Source organism: Sturnira hondurensis, unplaced genomic scaffold (assembly GCF_014824575.4).
Source record: "Sturnira hondurensis isolate 20B ecotype Veracruz unplaced genomic scaffold, ASM1482457v3 Scaffold0001918, whole genome shotgun sequence".
Classification (NCBI taxonomy): Eukaryota; Metazoa; Chordata; class Mammalia; order Chiroptera; family Phyllostomidae; genus Sturnira; species Sturnira hondurensis.
In genome coordinates, this window is record NW_028074549.1 from 324,446 (window position 1) to 343,516 (window position 19,071).

Below are 19,071 nucleotides of genomic sequence, written 5' to 3' on the forward strand. Positions count from 1 at the left end.
TGTCCAAGTACAGTTGTCTTCATTGTCCCCCACACCCACACCCATCTCCACCTCCCACCCTTAATTCTACACTCTTTGGATTTGTCCATGTGTACTTTATACATGTTTCTTGATTACTCTTCCCCTTCTTTCCCCTGTTATCCCCCTCTCTCACTCCTCTGGTTAGTGACATTTTGTTCTTACTAGCCATCAGAGATGTGCAAATTAAAACTGCAATGAGATAGCAATTCACACCAGTGAGAATGGCCATCAGAAACAAATCAACCAGGAAAAAAGTGCTGGTGGGGTGTTGGAGGAGAGGAAACCCTAGTACACCATTGGTGGGAATGCAGACTGGTGCAGCCACCATGGAAAACAGAATGGAATTTTCTCAGAAAACTAAAAATGAAACTGCTTTATGACCTGGTGATTTCAGTGCTTGGATTATACACTAAGAATCCCAAAACACCAATTCAAAAGAACCTATGCACCCCAATGTTCATAGTAGCACTATTTACAATAGCCAAGTGCTGGAAGCAACCTAAGTGCCCATCAGTAAATGAATGGATAAAAAAACTATGGTACATTTACATAGTGGAATGCTACACAGTAGAGAAAAAGGGAAGAAGCTCCTCCTACCCTTTGTGACAGCATGGGTGGAACTGAAGACCATTATGCTAAGTAAAATAAGCCAGATAATGAAAGACAAATACTATATAATCTCACTTATAAATGGAACCTAATCAACAAAACAAACAAGCAAGCAAAATAGAACCAGAGACATTGAAATAAAGAACAAAATTTTGCTTTATAACAGTATCTTATCCATTATTTGGCCTTGACATTTATATATAAATATCAGAATCAGCTTATTAAGTCTCTATTCATTATCTTCAAAGTTGAAGTATTAATGGGGATTCCATAGAATCTAGTTATCAGTTTACACAGAACTTATATCTTTATTATATTGAGTCTTCAAATCTAGGAACAAGTTTGCTCTGTTCTTTAAACATTTTAAAAAATAATGTTGGTGTGCCCTGAGTTAATTTTTGTATATGGTATAAGGTATGTATTGAAATTTATTTGTTTGCATGTAGATAACTAATCATTTTTGCATAATTGTTGAAAAGGTTGTTGAAATCTAGCTGCTGTGGCTCAGTGGATTGAGCGCTGCTGGCCTGCAAAGCAAAGGTTCACTGGTTTCCTTTCCAGCTAGGACACATGCCTGGGTTGTGGGCCAAGTCCCCAGTAGAGGGTGTGTGAGAGGCAACCACACATTGATGTTTCTCTCCCTCATACTTTCTCTAAAAATAAATAAATAGGAGACAGAGAGAAGATGGCGGCGGAGTTGGACAAAGTATTTCACTTCCCCCCATCCGCTGGAGAAAAACCAGGCTGATCTGTGGAGGAGCACAGTGGATAGCCAGCAGGGACCTAGCATATAGGAAGGTCAGACTCCAGAAATTGTAGCGGATACTGAATTACCAGACAGTGAGGAGAAGAGACAACTGCAGGTCAACAAGTTCTGAGGGAAAAGTGAAGAGGCTGCAGGCCCTTCACCAGGCCTCACCAAGGCCCTGGCGGTCTGCCTTGGTCTCTGGGAGCCAAGGGCTGGCAGTGAGGACCTTGGAAGAGAGCCAGTCACCAGCTCCCTCCCTACCCAGATGCAGATTGAAAAATTCCAGGAGAGATCTGTTTGCCTGGAGAGTCAGAGAGAGGAGTGGGCATTAGGAAGCAAACCAGAGAGCTCTGATCACCCATGGAATCAGTCGGTGGTCACCAGGGGAGAATTGAGAGTCACCCATGCATTCCACCATAGCACTGAGAAAGGTTCAAGCCCAAGCCTGCCAGACCAGGGAAGCCTGGCCAGGAGCATGCGTGCCCACTCCCTAGGCCAGGACTGTAAATACTGGGGAAAATCTGCTCTCAGTGGGGCGATGGGGAGAGGTGCCAGTCTGGATTTTGGGAGGGCACTGGTGAGGCCAGCTGAGTTCAACAAGAGGGGAGGAAGGCCACACTAATCGCCTCTCAGACTGCTGCAGCTAGTGTGACCAGAAGAAAAGGTTTGACCAGCTAGAAGGATTTTTGACCAACAAGAGGGTTTTTTAAAATGATCTTTTATATCTTTAACTTTATTATTGTTTTCTCTTTCAGTACTTTTACCCCCTCTCTTCTTTTTTCTTGTTTTATTCCTTCTTCCTTTCTTTCCAAACTTACCACTTATTCCTCCCATTTGCTGCCTTTTTTGCCCCCTCCCCCGCAAGTGAGACAAAAGACATGGAACAGTGAAAAGACCAGAGTTAGACTCAAAGAGAGGGCAGCCCAACAGTAGAGACAGAGAGACAAAATTCACTTTGCTATAACAGAAAAACAACAAGTTACTGCATATTTGTATTTTTCATTATTTTGTCATTATTTTTACATCTTTTATTTTAATAGTATCTCTGTATTCCTCCTCTTTCTGTATAGTCTTCTTTACTTTGGCTGGATATATTGTATCACTTGACAGGTTTCCTCTATCCCCTTAATAAAAGTATATTGCTAATCTACTGTCCTTTACTTCCCCTTGCACAGTTAGCACACTATTGAAGGTGCAATACTGCCCAATCTTAGTATATCATAGATTCTGTCATATGATTGTTGCTCTAATTTTACTGTAAATAATAGTTGTTACATACTATTGTAAATACCACACAGCACCCCCCCACCCCAGATCTTAGCCCACTTCATTGTTGCCTGAACTATAATACGGTAGTGGTTAACTCTATTCTCTCTCATACTACACTTATTTACCATCCTTTATTCTCACCTTACCTCAGAATCTGACCTCCCTCAACCTCACTCCTTTCTAGATCCAAATCACAAAACTTACCTCCCTATTAAGAGCCTTATCTTCCTTCCATCCTTTCTAAAAAGTGGTTAGTTATGTTGAAGATTACAGTTATCACTGTACATAATCAAGGGATCAGCTATCTCTTCTCTACCGGCTGCTACTGTAAATATCACAGAATACTTTCCTGCTGTCATAAACCACTTTGCCTTCCCCTCCAACTGATCACACACACACACACACACACACACACACACACACACACACATGAAGAGTAGGGGAAAACAATGAACACCAGGATACCCAAAGGAAGAGGAAATCCAAGAACAAAGAAACCACCAACAGGTAACAACAGAGGAAGGTGAAGGAGAGAATAGAAACCACACAAACCTCAACCCAAGACCTATGTGGAAATACAACTAAACAGCAGAGAAACTACCCAGGATGAAGAAGAGCAAAACAGAATCCTCAAAACCCGGTACACATAGAAGAACTTCAACAAAACCTGCACTCACCAGCACAGTAAATAAAAACGGGCAGTGGAAAAAGGGACCATCAGTTTACCAGATGGTGGGAAGGACCCACAAGAAAAAAAACACAGAAACAACAAATACCCAAAGACAAACTCAGAGCCAAAGTGAAGGACAGCCCAAGACCAGTGAGCTGGGGAAATCAAGGAGACTACACCACTGAATCTCACAGGTATTATAACACAGAAGTTCACACCATAAATCCAGGAAGCCAGAAAAAATCAATTTAAGAAGCTGAAGCTAACAAGAAGAGTCTCAAAAACAATGGGAAGACAAAGTAACAACCCCCCAGTAAAAGGAAAGGAGGAAACCTCAGAATGAATGCTAGATGAAAAAGAGTCAAGTCAGCTATCAGCTATTGAATTCAAAACACTGGTTATCAGGAAGTTCAAAGAGCTCACAATGGGCTACCAGTAACTACAGGGGGGCTACAATGAACTCACCACAAACTATATCAACATAAAAAAGTAAATAGAAGCTATCAGCAAGAGCCAAGAGGAAATAAAGAATACAATTTCGGAGCTGAAGAACACAGTGGAAAAAAAACAGAAGCAGGATCAATGAGGCAGAAGATCGGATCAGAGAGTTGGAGGACACGGTAGAAAAACACTCACAGAAAGAGCAAGAAAAGGAAAAGAAGCTCAGAAAAAATGAAGAGAGATTAAGAAAAATGCATGCCAATAAGAAACGTAATAATATCCAAATAATAGGGATACCAGAAGGAGGAGAAGAAGAAGAGCAAGGGATAGAAAATTTGTTTCAAAAGTAATGATGGAAAACTTCCCTAATCTGATGAGAGAAAAAGTCACACAAATCTCAAAAATGCAGAGAGTCATAATTAAGACGAACCAAAAGAGGGCCACTTCAAGACACATCATCATTAAAATGGCAAAATTCCAAGATAAAGAAAGAATCTTAAAGGCAGCAAGGGAGAAAAAGGAAGTAACATACAACAGAGCCCCGATAAGGTTAGCTGCTGAATTCTGAATGGAAACACCACAAGTAAGAAGAGAATGGCAAAAAATATTCCAAGTTATGAGCACCAGAGGCATTCAACCAAGGGAACTTTACCTAGCAAGGCTCTCAATCAAGATAGAATGCAAAATAAAGAGCTTCCAAGAGAAAAGAAGTCTAAAAGAATACACCTCCACCAAACCAGCTCTGTAAGAGATGTTAAAAGGACTGCTTTGAGGAAAGGAAGGAAAAAAGAGAGACAGAGAAGAATGCAGGAACAAAACGGTAATGAATAAGTACTTAGCAATAATAAACTTGAACATAAATGAATTAAATGCTCCAATCAAAAGACATAGAATAGCTGAATGGGTAAGAAATCATGACCCACACTTTTGCTGCCTACAGGAGACCCACCTCAGGACAAAAGACCTACACAGACTAAAAGTGAGGGGCTGGAAACAAATTTCCCAAGCAAAGGCCTGGGAAAAAAATCCGGGGTAGCAATACTCATATCAGACAAGACAGACTTCAAAAAAGGGCCATACAAAGAGACCCAGAAGGTCACTTCATAATACTCAAGGGAAGAATCCATCAAGAAGACATGAACATTGTAAATATATATGCACCCACCATAGGAGCACCCATATATATAAAGAAAAAGTTAGAGGACTTCAAGAAAGATATTGATAGCAACACGATTATAGTAGGGAATTTTAACACCCCACTGTAGAAAATGGACAGATCTTCAAAACAAAATATCAACAAAGATATAGCGACATTAAACAACAGCCTAGATGAAAATGTCCCGAGCATTTTCTGTGACCACAAGGGACTGAAACTGGAAACCAACCCCAAGAAAAAAGTCCCAAAACATTCAGAATTATGGAGATTGAATAGCATGCTATTAAGCAATGAATGGGTCAGGAATGAAATGAGGGAAGAAATTGAAAAGTTTCTGGAAATAAATGAAAATGAACTCACAACAACCCAAAACTTATGGGACATAGCAAAGGCAGTCCTGAGAGGGAAGTTCATAGCAATACAGGCCTACCTAAAAGAGATAGAAACATTTCAAACAAACAACCTAACCCTACACCTACAAGAATTTGAGGAACAACAACAAAGACAGCCCAGAGAAAGTACAAGGAAGGAAATAACCAAGATCAGAGCAGAATTAAATGATATAGAAAGTAAAAGCACAATTCTAAAAATTAATGAATCCAAGAGCTGGATTATTGAAAAGACAATGAAAATACACAAGCCTTTAAGCAGGCTCATCAAGAAAAAAAAAAAAGAGAGAACCCAAATAAACACATTCAGAAATGAAAAAGCAGATATTATAACTGACACCACAGATATACAAAGGAGTGTAAGAAGTTACTATAAAGAACTGTATGCCAAGAAATTTGAAAACCTAGGTGAAATAGATGAATTTCTAGAAAAGCATAATTTCCCAAAACTCAATGAAGAAGAAGCAGAAAGCTTAAATGGACCAATAACAGCAAATGAAATTGAAGCAGTAATCAAAAATCTCCTGAGACAAAAAAGCGCTGGGCCAGCTGGTTTCACAGGAGAATTCTGCAAAGCATTTAAGGAAGAACTAACTTCTATTCTTCACGGGCTATTCCAAAAAATCCAAAATGATGGAAAATTCCCAAACTCTTTTTATGAAGCCAGCATCATCCTAATTCCCAAACCAGATACAGATACAACAAAGAAAGAAAACTTCAGGCCAATATCGCTGATGAATACAGACGCTAAAATCCTCAACAAAATATTGGCAACCCGCATCCAACAATACATTAAAAAAATCATTCACCATGACCAAGTGGGGTTCATTCCAGGGATGTGAGGATGGTTCAATATTCCCAAACCAGTAAATGTAATACATCATATAAACAAGAGCAAAAACAAAAATCACGTGATCACATCAATAAATGTGGAAAACCTTTGATAAGGTACCATTTATGATAAGAACACTCAGCAAAGAGGGAATAGAGGGAGCATTCCTCAATATAACTTACAGCCAACATCATACTCAATGGACAAAAGCTAAAATCTTTTTCACTAAGATCAGGAACAAGACAAAGTGGTCCACTTTCATCACTTCTATTCAATACAGTATTGGAAGTTTTAGCCACAAAAATCAGACAAGAAAAGGAAATAAAAGGCATCCAAATTGGAAAGGAGGAAACAGAACTGTCACTGTTTGCAGATGATGTGATAGTTTACATGGAAAATCCTAGAGACTCTACCAAAATGCTGCCCTACCTAATAAATGAATTTGGCAAAACAGCAGGATACAAAGTCAATATCCAGAAATCAAAGGCATTTTTTATACCAATTATAAAAAACAGAAGCAGAAATCAGGAAAAAATCCCATTCAATATAGCAAAAACAAAAATAAAATATCTAGGAATAAACTTAACCAAGGACGTAAAAGACCTGTATGCAGAAAACTACACAACACCCAAGAAAGAAATCAAGGAAGACACAAACAAATGGAAACATATATCATGCTCATGGATTGGAAGAATTAACATCATCAAAATGTTCATAATACCTAAAGCAATTTACAGATTCAATGCAATACCTATTAAAGTACCAATGACATAGAACAAACACTTCAAAAATTTATATGGAACTGTAAACAACCCGAACAGCAGCTGTAATTCTGAGAAAGAAGAACAAAGTAGGAGGGATCACAATACCTGATATCAAACTGTATTACAAGACCACTGTAATCAAAACAGCCTGGTACTGGCATAAAAACAGGCACACTGACCAATGGAACAGAACAGAGAGCCCAGAAATAAACCCAAATCTTTACCAATTAATAATCAACAAAGGGGGCAGCAACATAAAATGGAGTAAAGATAGCCTCTTCAACAAATGGTTGTTGGGAGAACTAGACAGTTAAATGTAAAAAATTTAAAACTCAAGCACCAGCTTACACCATACACCAAAATGAATTTAAGGTGGGTAAAAGACTTAAATATAATCCGTGACACCGTTAAAGTCCTGGAGGAGAACATTGGCAAGAAAATCTCAGATATTTCACGCAGCAACTTTTTTACTGATATGTCCCTAGAACAAGGGACATAAGGAAAAAATAAACAAATGGGATCTCATCAAAATTAAAAGTTTTTGCACAGCTAAAGAAAACAGTATTAAAATAAAAAGAGAACCAATTGTATGGGAAAACATATTTGCCAATGATACCTCAGACAAAGGTTTAATCTCCAAAATATACAAAGAACTTACATGACTCCACTCTAAGAAGACAAGCAACCCAATTAAAAAGTGGGCAAAGGACTTGAACAGACATTTCTCCGGGGAGGACATGCAGAAGATCCAGAGACACATGAAAAGATGCTCAATATCGCTAGCTATCAGAGAGATGCAAATTAAAACCACAATGTGATACTACCGTACACCGGTTAGAATGGCTATCATAAACAAAGCAACAAACAAGTTTGGAGAGGATGTGGAGAAGAGGGGACCCTAATCCATTGTTGGTGGGATTGCAGACTTGTACAACCACTATGGAAAACAGTATGGATTTTTCTCAGAAAACTAAAAATGGACCTGTCTTTTGACCCAGCAATTCCACTGCTAGGATTATATCCTAAGAACCCTAAAATACCAATCTAAAAGAACCTCTGCACCCCGATGTTCATAGCAGCACAATTTACAACAGCCAAGAGTTGGAAGCAACCTAGGTGCCCAGAAGTAAATTAGTGGATCAAAAAATTATGGTACATATACACAGTGGAATTCTATGCAGCAGAAAGAAAGAAGGAGCTCCTACCCTTTGCAACAGCATGGGTGGAACTGGAAAGCATTATGCTGAGTGAAATAAGCCAGGCGGTGAAAGACAAATACCATATGATCTCACCTTTAACAGGAAGCTAGCAATAAAACAAACAAGCAAGCAAAATATAAACAAGGACACTGAAATAGAGAACAGGGGGACAGTGAGTAGAGGGGAGAGGGGAGGGAATTTCAGGGGAAAAACGGGAACGATTTACAGGAACCTGTGTAAAGGACATATGGACAACAACTAAGCGGGGTGGAAATGGGAGGGAGGTGGGGAGCACCTGGAGGGTGGGCTGGGATGGGAGTAAAAGACAGAAAACTGTACTTGAACAATAATTTAATTTAAAAAAAACTTTGAAAATATATATATACATACATACATACAAACATAAAATCTTTTTTTAAAAGGGCTATTGAAGTTTTCACCGAATTGCAACTTTGTTAAAAATTAGTTTGTGTCTATTTCTGGACTTTTTGTTCAATTCCAGTCATTTATTTTTCATATTTATGCCTATACCACATTGTGTTGGCTACTACAATTTTATAATTACTGAAATAAGGTAGCATAATCCTTCAACTTTGTTGTTTTTTAAGTTATTCAGGCTACATTAGGTATTTTGCATTTCCATATTAATTTTTGAGTCAGTCTGTCAATTTCTAGAACAAAGCTACTGAAATTTTGGTTGGGATTGTGTGATGCATTTATAGACCAGCTTAGCAAAATCTGCCAGCTTAAAAATATACCTCTCCATTTATTTTGATTTTCTTAAATTTTCTCAGCAATGTTCTATTATTTTCTTATTTCTTATTTTCAATGTTGTGCACGATTTTAAAAAATTTATGTTCACTCCTTGTGTGTAGAAATACAAATAAATTTTGTATATTGATATGGTAATACTATTGCAAATTTTATGTATTAGTTAGCTCACTTATTAGATGTAGCTGTTTCTTTGTACATTTCATTAGATTTTCTACCCAGATCATCATGTCACCTTTTTCCTTTTCCTTTTTCCTACCCCATAGTTATGTCTTTAATTTACATTTCTTCTTTTATTGCACTAGTTAAAACCTTCATTACTATGTTAAGTAGAAGTGGTAAGAGTAGACATCCTTGTCTTTTTCCTGTTTTTAGAGGGAAGGAATCCAGTTTCTCACTAGTATGTGTGATGTTGACTCTAGGTTTTTTGTAGACATCAGTAGACCATATGAGGATGTTCACTTCTATTCTTTGTTTGCTGAGAATTTTTATTAGAATGAATGTTAGATTTTCTCATGCACTTTTAATACATGTATTGGCAATCATTTGAGTTTTTCAGTTTGTTAATATGGTGAATTGCATTGATTTTACTCGTTTTTTATTGCATTTTTTTCATTACCATTTATCTCTCTTATACCCTCCCCACCACAATCACTATACGATTTCCATGTAAATGAGTCATTTCTCCTTTTTGCTCAATTCCTCCAACCTCATCCTCTTCATAGTTGTTATCCTTCTCTCTGAGTCTGACTCTTTTGCTTGTTAGTTCAGTTTGTCCTTTAGATTCCACATATGAGTGAAATTATATGGCATTTATCTTTCTTTGACTGGCTTATTTCAGTTACCATAAAGTTCTCCAGGTCCATCCGTGCTATCCCAAAGAGCAAAATTTTCTTTATTTTTACAGCTGATTAGTATTTCATTGTGTAAATGTCCCATAGTTGTTTTGTCCACTCATCCACTGATAAACACTTGGGTTGTATCTATAGCTTGGGTATGATAAATAATCCTGCAATGAACACGGGGATACTTAAGGTTTTTGGGTTTCTTGTTGTTGGGCTTTTTTTTTGATACTTAAGTTTCTTTCAAATTAGAGTTCTGGGTTTCTTTGTACATATTCCCAGAAGTGGGATTGCTGGGTCAAAAGCAGATCCATTTTTCATCTTTTGAGGTATCTCCATACTAATTTCCACTAATTGGTGCAAATTGGGCTGCACCAATCTGCATTACCACCAACAGTGAAAAAAGTTTTTCTATTCTTCACATCCTCACCAGCTTATGTTGTTTGTTAAAGTATTGATTATGGTCATTCTGACTAGTATGAGGTGATATTTCACTAATTAGTAGAGGTGGTTTTAACTTGCATTTCTCTGATGATTAGCATATTTAATCATATTTAACATATATTTATGTGATATTTAGCATATTTCATTTATTGACCATCTGTATGTCCTCTTTGGGAAGTGTCTATTCAGTTGGTTGGCCAATTTTTTTACTTGTTTTTTTTTTAATTTATTGTTGTTCAGTTACAGTTGTTTTGTGTTTTTTCCCATTGCTCACCCCAGCCATGTCCCCCCAGTCCCACAGTCAATTCCCTCTATTGTCTGTGCCCATGAGCCCTCAATTCACATTGTTTTACTTGCCCCTTTCCCTTCTTTCCCCCATTGTCCCCCCTCCTCTCCCCACTGATCACTATCAGTTTGTTCTTTATATCCAAGTCACTGGTTCTATTTTGCTCATTCCTTTGGTTTGTTGATTAGGTTCACTTATAGGTGAAATCATACAGTATTTGTTTTTTTCCCCTGGCTTATTTTACTTAGCATAATGCTCTCCACTACCACCCATGCTGTCATGAATGGTAGATGCTTCCTCTTTCTTTCTGCTGTGTAGTATTCCATTGTGTAAATGTACTATAGTTTCTTGATCCATGCATTTACTGATGGGCACTTAGGCTGCTTCTAACACTTGGATATTGTAGATATCCAAGTGAAAATGGAGACAACTATACTTGAATAACAATTTTTTCAGATTTTTTTTAAAGTACGACTCAGAAAAATAAATAAATAAACAAAATACAACTGCGACTTACATCCACACCAGTCTCCTTTGTCCTGAGCTGTTTTTCCACAGCGCCTGTCATAATATATTGAAGCACTGATTTATTATGTTTATTATTTTTGTCTGTCTCCCCTTCCTAGAATATAAACTCCACAAGGGCAAAGGATATTTTTGTTTAAATGTTGATCCATCTAAAGCATCTAGAACAGCTAGAAGGGACTGACAAACAAATTCTTATTGAATACATTAATATATTTCACACATATCTCAGTATATCTGTTGGATAAATTCCTAGGGGTGAAATTGTTGAGTCAAAGGTTATTGGCATTAATTTTTTCAAAAATATTGTTAAGCTGTCCTCCATACAGTTCAATTAGGTATATTCCCATCAATAATGCATAAAATTATCTGTTTCTTACAAAATATGTTCTTAAATTTTTTGTCCATCAGTTTGGTTGGTTGACCCAGCATTTCCACTGCTGGGATTATACCCTAAGAATCCTGATACACCAATTCATAAGCACCTATTCACTCCAATGTTCATAGCAGGACAATTTACCATAGCCAAGTGCTGGAAGCAACCTAAATGCCCACCCATAAATGAGTGTATAAGTTGCAATTTTAAGTGGATGGTTGGGGTTGGCCTAATTGAGAGTACTCATGAACAACAGCTAGAAGGAGCTCCAGCAGAGATATTTGGTGCTTACAGAATATTGTGCTTCCCCATATTTCCCAGACTCCTTGAAAGTAGGCAGAGTAATGATTAATTTTAATCAATAAGTTATAGTTGGTAATGATTTGGGCAGTGGTATTTGACAATTAGTACATGACCCCACCACACCATAACCACCCCCTCAGCTCCCTCTTTTCTGCTGTGGCAATGTGGAAACCTCATGTGATGATGGTGGAATCATGAGATGGAAGCAGCCCCAACTACTTGGCCACCACTTGAAAGAACACTGTCTTTATGAACAGCATAGGGCTTTTATATGTTCAAAGCACTGAGGTTTTAAGGTTTGTTTGTAAACTTAGCCTAGCCAAGCCTTACAAATCCAGGATTTGAGAGAGTTAGCATTGTGAATATTTGGAGTAAGAGCATTTGAGGCAGAGGGAGCAGTAAGGGCAAATGTCCAAAGACAGCAGAGTGCCTGGACTTTCCAACAATTTATATATAAAGTTATTTATGAAGCATTGTTTCAGTAACCAAAGATTTGAAACAAACTAAAGGTTCTGTAATAGAGGACTTTAAAATAATGTCACACCCATTACTAAGTAGCTTTATGCATTGACATGCAATGATCTCCAAGATGTATGAATAAGTAAAAAAGCAAGATAAGAATAGTGTAAACACCATAATATGGTTTTAAATACATTAAATATTTATTTAAAAATAAGGGTGTGTCCTGGCTGGGTGGCTCAGTTAGAGCATTATCCCATACACCAAAACATTGCGGGTTTGATCCCAGGTCAGGGCACACACCTAGGATGCAGGTTCAATGCCCTGTTGGGGCATATACAGGAGGCCAGCAAATCAATCAACCAAGCTCTCTCTCCCTCTATCTCTCTCTCCAAAATCAATAAATATATCCTGGGGTAAGGATTAAAAAAAAGAAAAAAAAATAAGGGTGTATACACATATGCTTGTTTAAGAACAAGGTTATGAGTGTTAGAAAGTCACCCTTTTGGGAAATAGTAAGGTGTGTCACATGCAAGAAATAGAAGGGTGTTAAGGTTCTCAGCTCGGGGTGATTTTGCCTCCCCAGGGGGACACTTGGCAATGCCTGGAAATATTTTTAGTTGTCATGACTGCTGAAGAGGATCCTACTGGCATCTAGTGGGTGGAGGCCAGGGATGCTGTTAGCATCCTACAATGCACAACAGTAACCTCTGCAGCAGAGAATTATGTACCCCCTAAAAGTCAAAAGACGTTGAGAAATCCTGATTTATTGGGCCTTGACTAAAAAGTTTCAGCTGAAATGCTGAAATGTACTAGTGTGTGCTACCAGTGCTTCATGGCATCAATTTTGTTGTCCTCTGTAGCCTGGGAGCTAAGATCTTCATAGGAGCCAGCTGCTGGGCAAAGACCAATCAAATGAGAAATTTTCACCACCTTCTTTTAGTCAAATTCTCTCTTTTTTTTTTTTGCTGATTAGAAAATAATGACTGCCTTTTTGCATATGCTTCCTCTGTATTTGAATATACTCTTGGTTATAACATAATGTGCTTCAACAAATAGAAAACGTATCATAAATGGCAACAGATGTAGCACTGACTTTGGATGACAGCAAGACCTCCTATAGGACAAGTCACTCCATATGCTTCCCACTCAGAAAGAAATTACCATTTCTTTACTTGGTAATGATAAACCAAAAATAAAGGCTTCAGCTTATTGAATCTATTATTGAATCATAATTAGCTGTGGTATTTGGACTTTTAAGCCTCATGGTAAAATAAATAATATTTATGGTTTCTTCAACATATCAAATCATTTTTATGAAATTCAATGTGTTGTGAAATGTTTCCTCTCTCAGAGTTTAGACCACAGAGTGACCAGGCATTTATTCTGGGGTTGTGATTGAAACACTGGAGCCCAGCATTAGTAATCTTCACATAGACATGTTAACCACAGATGTTAAAGAGCTAAGCAGTGTTTCATATCCATTCAGGCTCCTTGATTAACATTGCCATGTAAGCTTGGGGTAGAATGGAGGAAGGGTAGTATTAAATACTCTGAGAAATCTGAAAATGAAGGGTAAGGAATTGAAAATAAGTTCAGTTGGGTCTAAGAAATATTTGTGAGGATGTCAGCATTTTTCATTTGGGGAAAATATGCCTTTTAAAACTTTTCCAGCCCTGCCTGGTGTAGCTCAGTGGATTGAGCGTGGGCCTGCGAAGCAGAGGATTGCAGTTTGATACCCAGTCAGGGCACATGCCTGGGTTGCAGGTCAGTTCCCAGCAGGGGCCAGTTCTCAGCATGGGACGCATGAGAAGCAACCATACATTGATATTTCTCTCCCTTTCTCCTTCCCTTCCCTTCTAAAGATAAATAAATAAAATATAAAAAATTTTTCCATAAGAGAACTTGCTAAAATCTCATAAGTGCATATGTGAACTAAAATTGTGTAGGGGAAAAATTTTAAGCTTTTAATAGAAAGGTAAATTCATTGACACTTAATATGTCAATGAAGAATCAATGATGACAAATGCACCTTAAATTTCTTATCTGTAAAATAGGGGAGAAACAATTTCTTATCCAAAATTCTTGGAGCTAGATGAATTTCACAATTTAGGATTTTAGTATTTTAGAAAAGCAATTAAGTGCACATGTAATTAATTATATAGACTCCTAAGAGGGCTTTGAGGCTGTGTCCCCTAATGAAACACAATCTTCCTGTGGTGAAATGTACACCAAATGCATTAAATAGACATTACAAGTAGCCTCATATTAGGTCAAGCCAGGTTTTGCTGACAAATGAGTTTGCTCTAAACTTATGAAAAATACTTGAATTTTCAGAGATTTTGGATTTATCTATTGTAAATGAGAAATTATATATCTGTATCTGTCTCAAAGAGATATAATAAGAATAAAATGCTATAATGGATAATTTGTGGATAGAGTTGATATATAGTAAGCATGCAATGAAGGCTGTTGTTTTTAGGTTCAGCCATTATGAAACTTTTGTTTTTACAGGTAAAAAGTCAGATATTTCAATTATAATATCATTGTTACTATTGGAATTCTTTGGATTGATATACATTTTAGTTCCATTACTATTCCATTTCCTTTCTTTCCTTCCTTTCCCTCCCTCACACCTTTCCTCTCTCCTTGTTTCCTCTCCTACAAAGCTTTCACCTTAAAACTCTTGCATATAAAAAGTGACATGAGTGGTCATCTTTGACCCAGTTTGGTTACTGAAGAGGCTGTTTAAGTTTTATCTATTATATATGTGTAGAAGACTTTTGCTTCAAAAAGAAAAAAACAAAAACAAAAACAAAACCATAATATTGAAACAGAGAGTAAGCAATTTATTTGTTTTAGATTTTCATGCCCTTCTTTCTCAGCAAGAGCTAATTGTTCAAGCCACAATTATTATGATGACCAGGAATTCTAGAGCTGACAGTCTGGACTGAGTCAGAGGGATTTGAGTTGGTTTAGTGCAGAGTCCAGGCCAAAGTCATGGGGAACTGATATGAAACACACACTCTGGAAGGTGTGGGCGAATATCTTTAGTTCCTTTAGACATGAGAACTGATACATATGGCTCAAGGTCTCCATTATAAATTATGTTGTTAGACCACTGATGGCCAATGTTCCCAAGCAAAACAAAACCCAAAACAAAACGAATACAAATACATTCCTATCATTCCAAGGGCCTACCAGTCACCTCCTAGTAGCTGAAGTGTGAAGGCCAGACTTCTCTTTGGGTAAGGTTAATTGTTCACAACCAAATTACCTTAATGAGAAAGTTCTAGAAACTTGTGAGTCATTCTTAATCTCTTTGACTCTACCCACTCCCTACTTTCCATTATGTGTTTTTGAGATTCTCTCTTTATCTAGACCTTCTTAATGTCTTTCTTTAACCTAATTTCTGGATGAACGTGTTGTCTTTTTTAGGCTGCCCTTACATATACAAAATTCTTATTTTACTATGCAGAAGAATCTATCTCTCTTGGCCTTGTCCTAGTAGAACCATAAAGAGCTCAGGAGCCACCCCCTACCCCGACTTTCTTGTCCTAAAGGCCCATCAAAACCTATGACAGTGTTTTCTTCAGCAAAAGAATTATGCATTCATTATTCATGCCACTCCTTTACAAGGCAAACCCTAATCAAAAGTAAATATTAACCATAGATTCCTATACCTAGTGAAACTACCTTTATGAATGAAGATAAATTAAAATCAATTTCAAACAAATAAAAACTGAAAATCCCTTACTGAAGAAATTATTATTTTACTTCATTTTATTTTTTAATTTTTTTTATTTTCAACTACAGTTGACATACATTATTACACTAGTTTCAGGTGTACACCCAAGTGATTAGACATTACATTCTTAAGAAGTGATTATCCTGATATATCTTGCACTTATCTGATACCATACATAAATATTAGACTATTATTGATTATATTTCCTCTGATGTACCTTATTTTTTTATTTAATTATTGTTCAAGTACAGTTTTCTGTCTTTTACTCCCATCTCTTTCACTACCCCCATGTTCCCCACCACCCACCCATTTCCACCCCCCCTTAGTAGTTGCCCATGTGTCCTTTACACAGGTTCCTGTAAATCCTTCCCATTTTTCCCCTGAAATTCCCTCTCCTCTCCCCTCTTGTCGCTGTTCCCCTGTTTTCTATTTCAGTGTCTTTGTTTATATTTTGCTTGCTTGTTTGTTTTGTTGTTAGCTTCCTGTTAAAGGTGAGATCATATGGTACTTGTCTTTCACCGCTTGGCTTATTTCACTTAGCATAATGCTTTCCAGTTCCACCCATGTTGTTGCAAAGGGCAGGAGCTCCTTCTTTCTTTCTGCTACATAGAATTCCATTGTGTATAGTTACCACAATTTTCTGATCCATTCATTTACTGATGGGCACCTAGGTTGCTTCCAGCTCTTGGCTACTGTAAATTGTGCTGCTATGAACATCGGGGTGCATAGGTTCTTTTGAATTGGTGTTTTAGGGTTTTTAGAATATAATCCCAGGAGTGGAATTGCTGAAACAAAAGGCAGGTCCATTTTTAGTTTTCTGAGAAAATTCCATGCTGTTCTCCATAATGGTTGTACCAGTCTGCAATTACACCAACAATGAACTAGGGTCCCCTTTTCCCCACAACCTCTCCAATATTTGTTGTTTGTTGCTTTGTTTATGATAGCCATTCTGACTGGTGTAAAGTGGTATCTCATTTTGTTTTTAATTTGCGTCTCTCTGATAGCTAGCAATATGGAGCATCTTTTCATGTGTCTCTGGATCCTCTGTATGTCCTCTTTGGAGAAGTGTCTGTTCAAGTCTTCTTCCCATTTTTAACTTGGGTTAGTTGTCTTCTTAGAATGAAGTAGTGTAAGTTCTTTGTGTATTTTGGAGATTAAACCTTGCCTGAGGTATCATTGGCAAATATATTTTTCCGCACAGTTGGCTGTCTCTTTATTTTGATGCTGTTTTCTTTAGCCATGCAGAAGCTTTGAATTTTTATGAGATCCCATTTGTTTATTCTTTCCTTTATATTCCTTGCTCTAGAGGAAATATCAGTAAAAATGTTGTTGTGTTCACGCAAATATCTGAGATTTTTCCTGCCAATGTTCTCTAGGGCTTTAATGGTTTCACTGATCATATTTAAGTCTTTTATCCACCTTGAATTTATTTTGGTGTATGGGGTAAGTTGGTTCTCGAGTTTCATTTTTTTCCACATACCTGTCCAGTTCTCCCAATACCATTTATTGAAGAGGCTATTTTTACTCTATTTTATGTTGCTGCTCCCTTTGTCAAATATTAATGGACTATAGAGAGTTGGGTAGGTATTCCATTAAATCTCTAAATTGCTTTGGGTAGTATGGACATTTTGATGATGTTAATTCTCCCAATCTATGAACATGGTATATGTTTCCATTAGTTTGTGTCTTCAGTGTTGTGTAGTTTTCTGCACAACACTGAAAATACCCTTAAATGTAAATGGATTAAATGTGCCAATGGCTAGGTTTATCCCCAGATATTTTATTTTTGTTTGTGCTATATTGAATGGAATTTTCTTGATTTCTGCTTCTGCTGATTCATTGTTAGTATATAAAAATGCCTTTAATTTCTGGATATTGACTTTGTAATCTGCTGTTTTGCCAAATTCATTTATTAGTTTGAGCAGTTTTTTGGTAGAGTTTATAGTATTTTCCATGTACACTATCATGTCATCTGCAAACAGTGACAGTTTTGCTTCCTCCCTCCCGATTTGGATGCCTTTTATTTCTTTTTCTTGTCTGATTGCTGTGGCTAAGGCTTCCACTACTATTTAAACAGAAGTGGTGAAAGTGGACCACCTTGTCTTGTTCCTGATCTTACTGGGAAAGATTTTAGTTTTGGCCCATTGAATATGATGTTGGCTATAGGTCTCTCATATATGGCCTTTATTATATTGAGGAATGCTCCCTCTAGTCCCACTTTGCTGAATGTTTATATGATAAATGGGTGCTGTACCTTATCAAATGCTTTTTCTTCGTCTTTTTATATGATTATGTGACTTTTGTCTTTGCTTTTGTTTATGTGATGTATTACATTTACTGATTTGCGGATATTGAACCATCCTTGCATCCCTGGGATGAATCCCACTTGGTCACGGTGTATGATCTTTTTGATGTATTGTTGGATGCGATTTGCCAATATTTTATTGAGGATTTTAGTGTCTATGTTCATCAGCGATATTGGCCTGAAGTTTTCTTTCTTTGTTGTGTCTCTATCTGGTTTTGGAATTAGGATGATGCTGGCTTCATAAAAAAGAGTTTGGGAGTTTCCCATTATTTTGGATTTTTTGGAATAGTCTGTGAAGAATAGGGGTGAGCTCTTCCTTAAACACTTTGTAGAATTCTTCTGTGAAACCATCTGGTCCAGGGCTTTTGTGTGACAGGGTTTTTTTGATTACTACTTCAATTTCATTTGCTGTTATTGGTCTGTTCAGGCTTTCTACTTCTTCTTCATTGAGTTTTGGAAGATATTTTTTCTAGAAATTTGTTCATTTTACCTAGTTTTTCAAATTTCTTGGCATACTCTTCTTCATAGTAATTTCTTACAGTCCTTTCTATTTCTGTGGTATCAGTTGTAATCTCTCCTCTTTCCTTTCTTATTGTGTTTATTTGAGTCCACTCTCTTCTTTTCTTGATGAGCTTACTTAAAGGTTGTCTACTTTGTTTATCTTTTCAAAAAACCAGCCGCTCGATTCATTCATCCTTAGAATTGTGCTTTTAGTCTTTATGTCATTTAATTCTGCTCTGACCTTGGTTAGTTCCTTCCTTCTACTTGCTCTGGGCTGTCTTTGTTTTTGTTCCTCAGGTTCTTAAAGGCACAGGGTTAGGTTGTTTGTTTGAAATGTTTCTATCTTTTTCAGATAGTCCTGTATTGCTATGAGCTTCCCTCTCAGGACTGCCTTGACCGTGTCCCATAGGTTT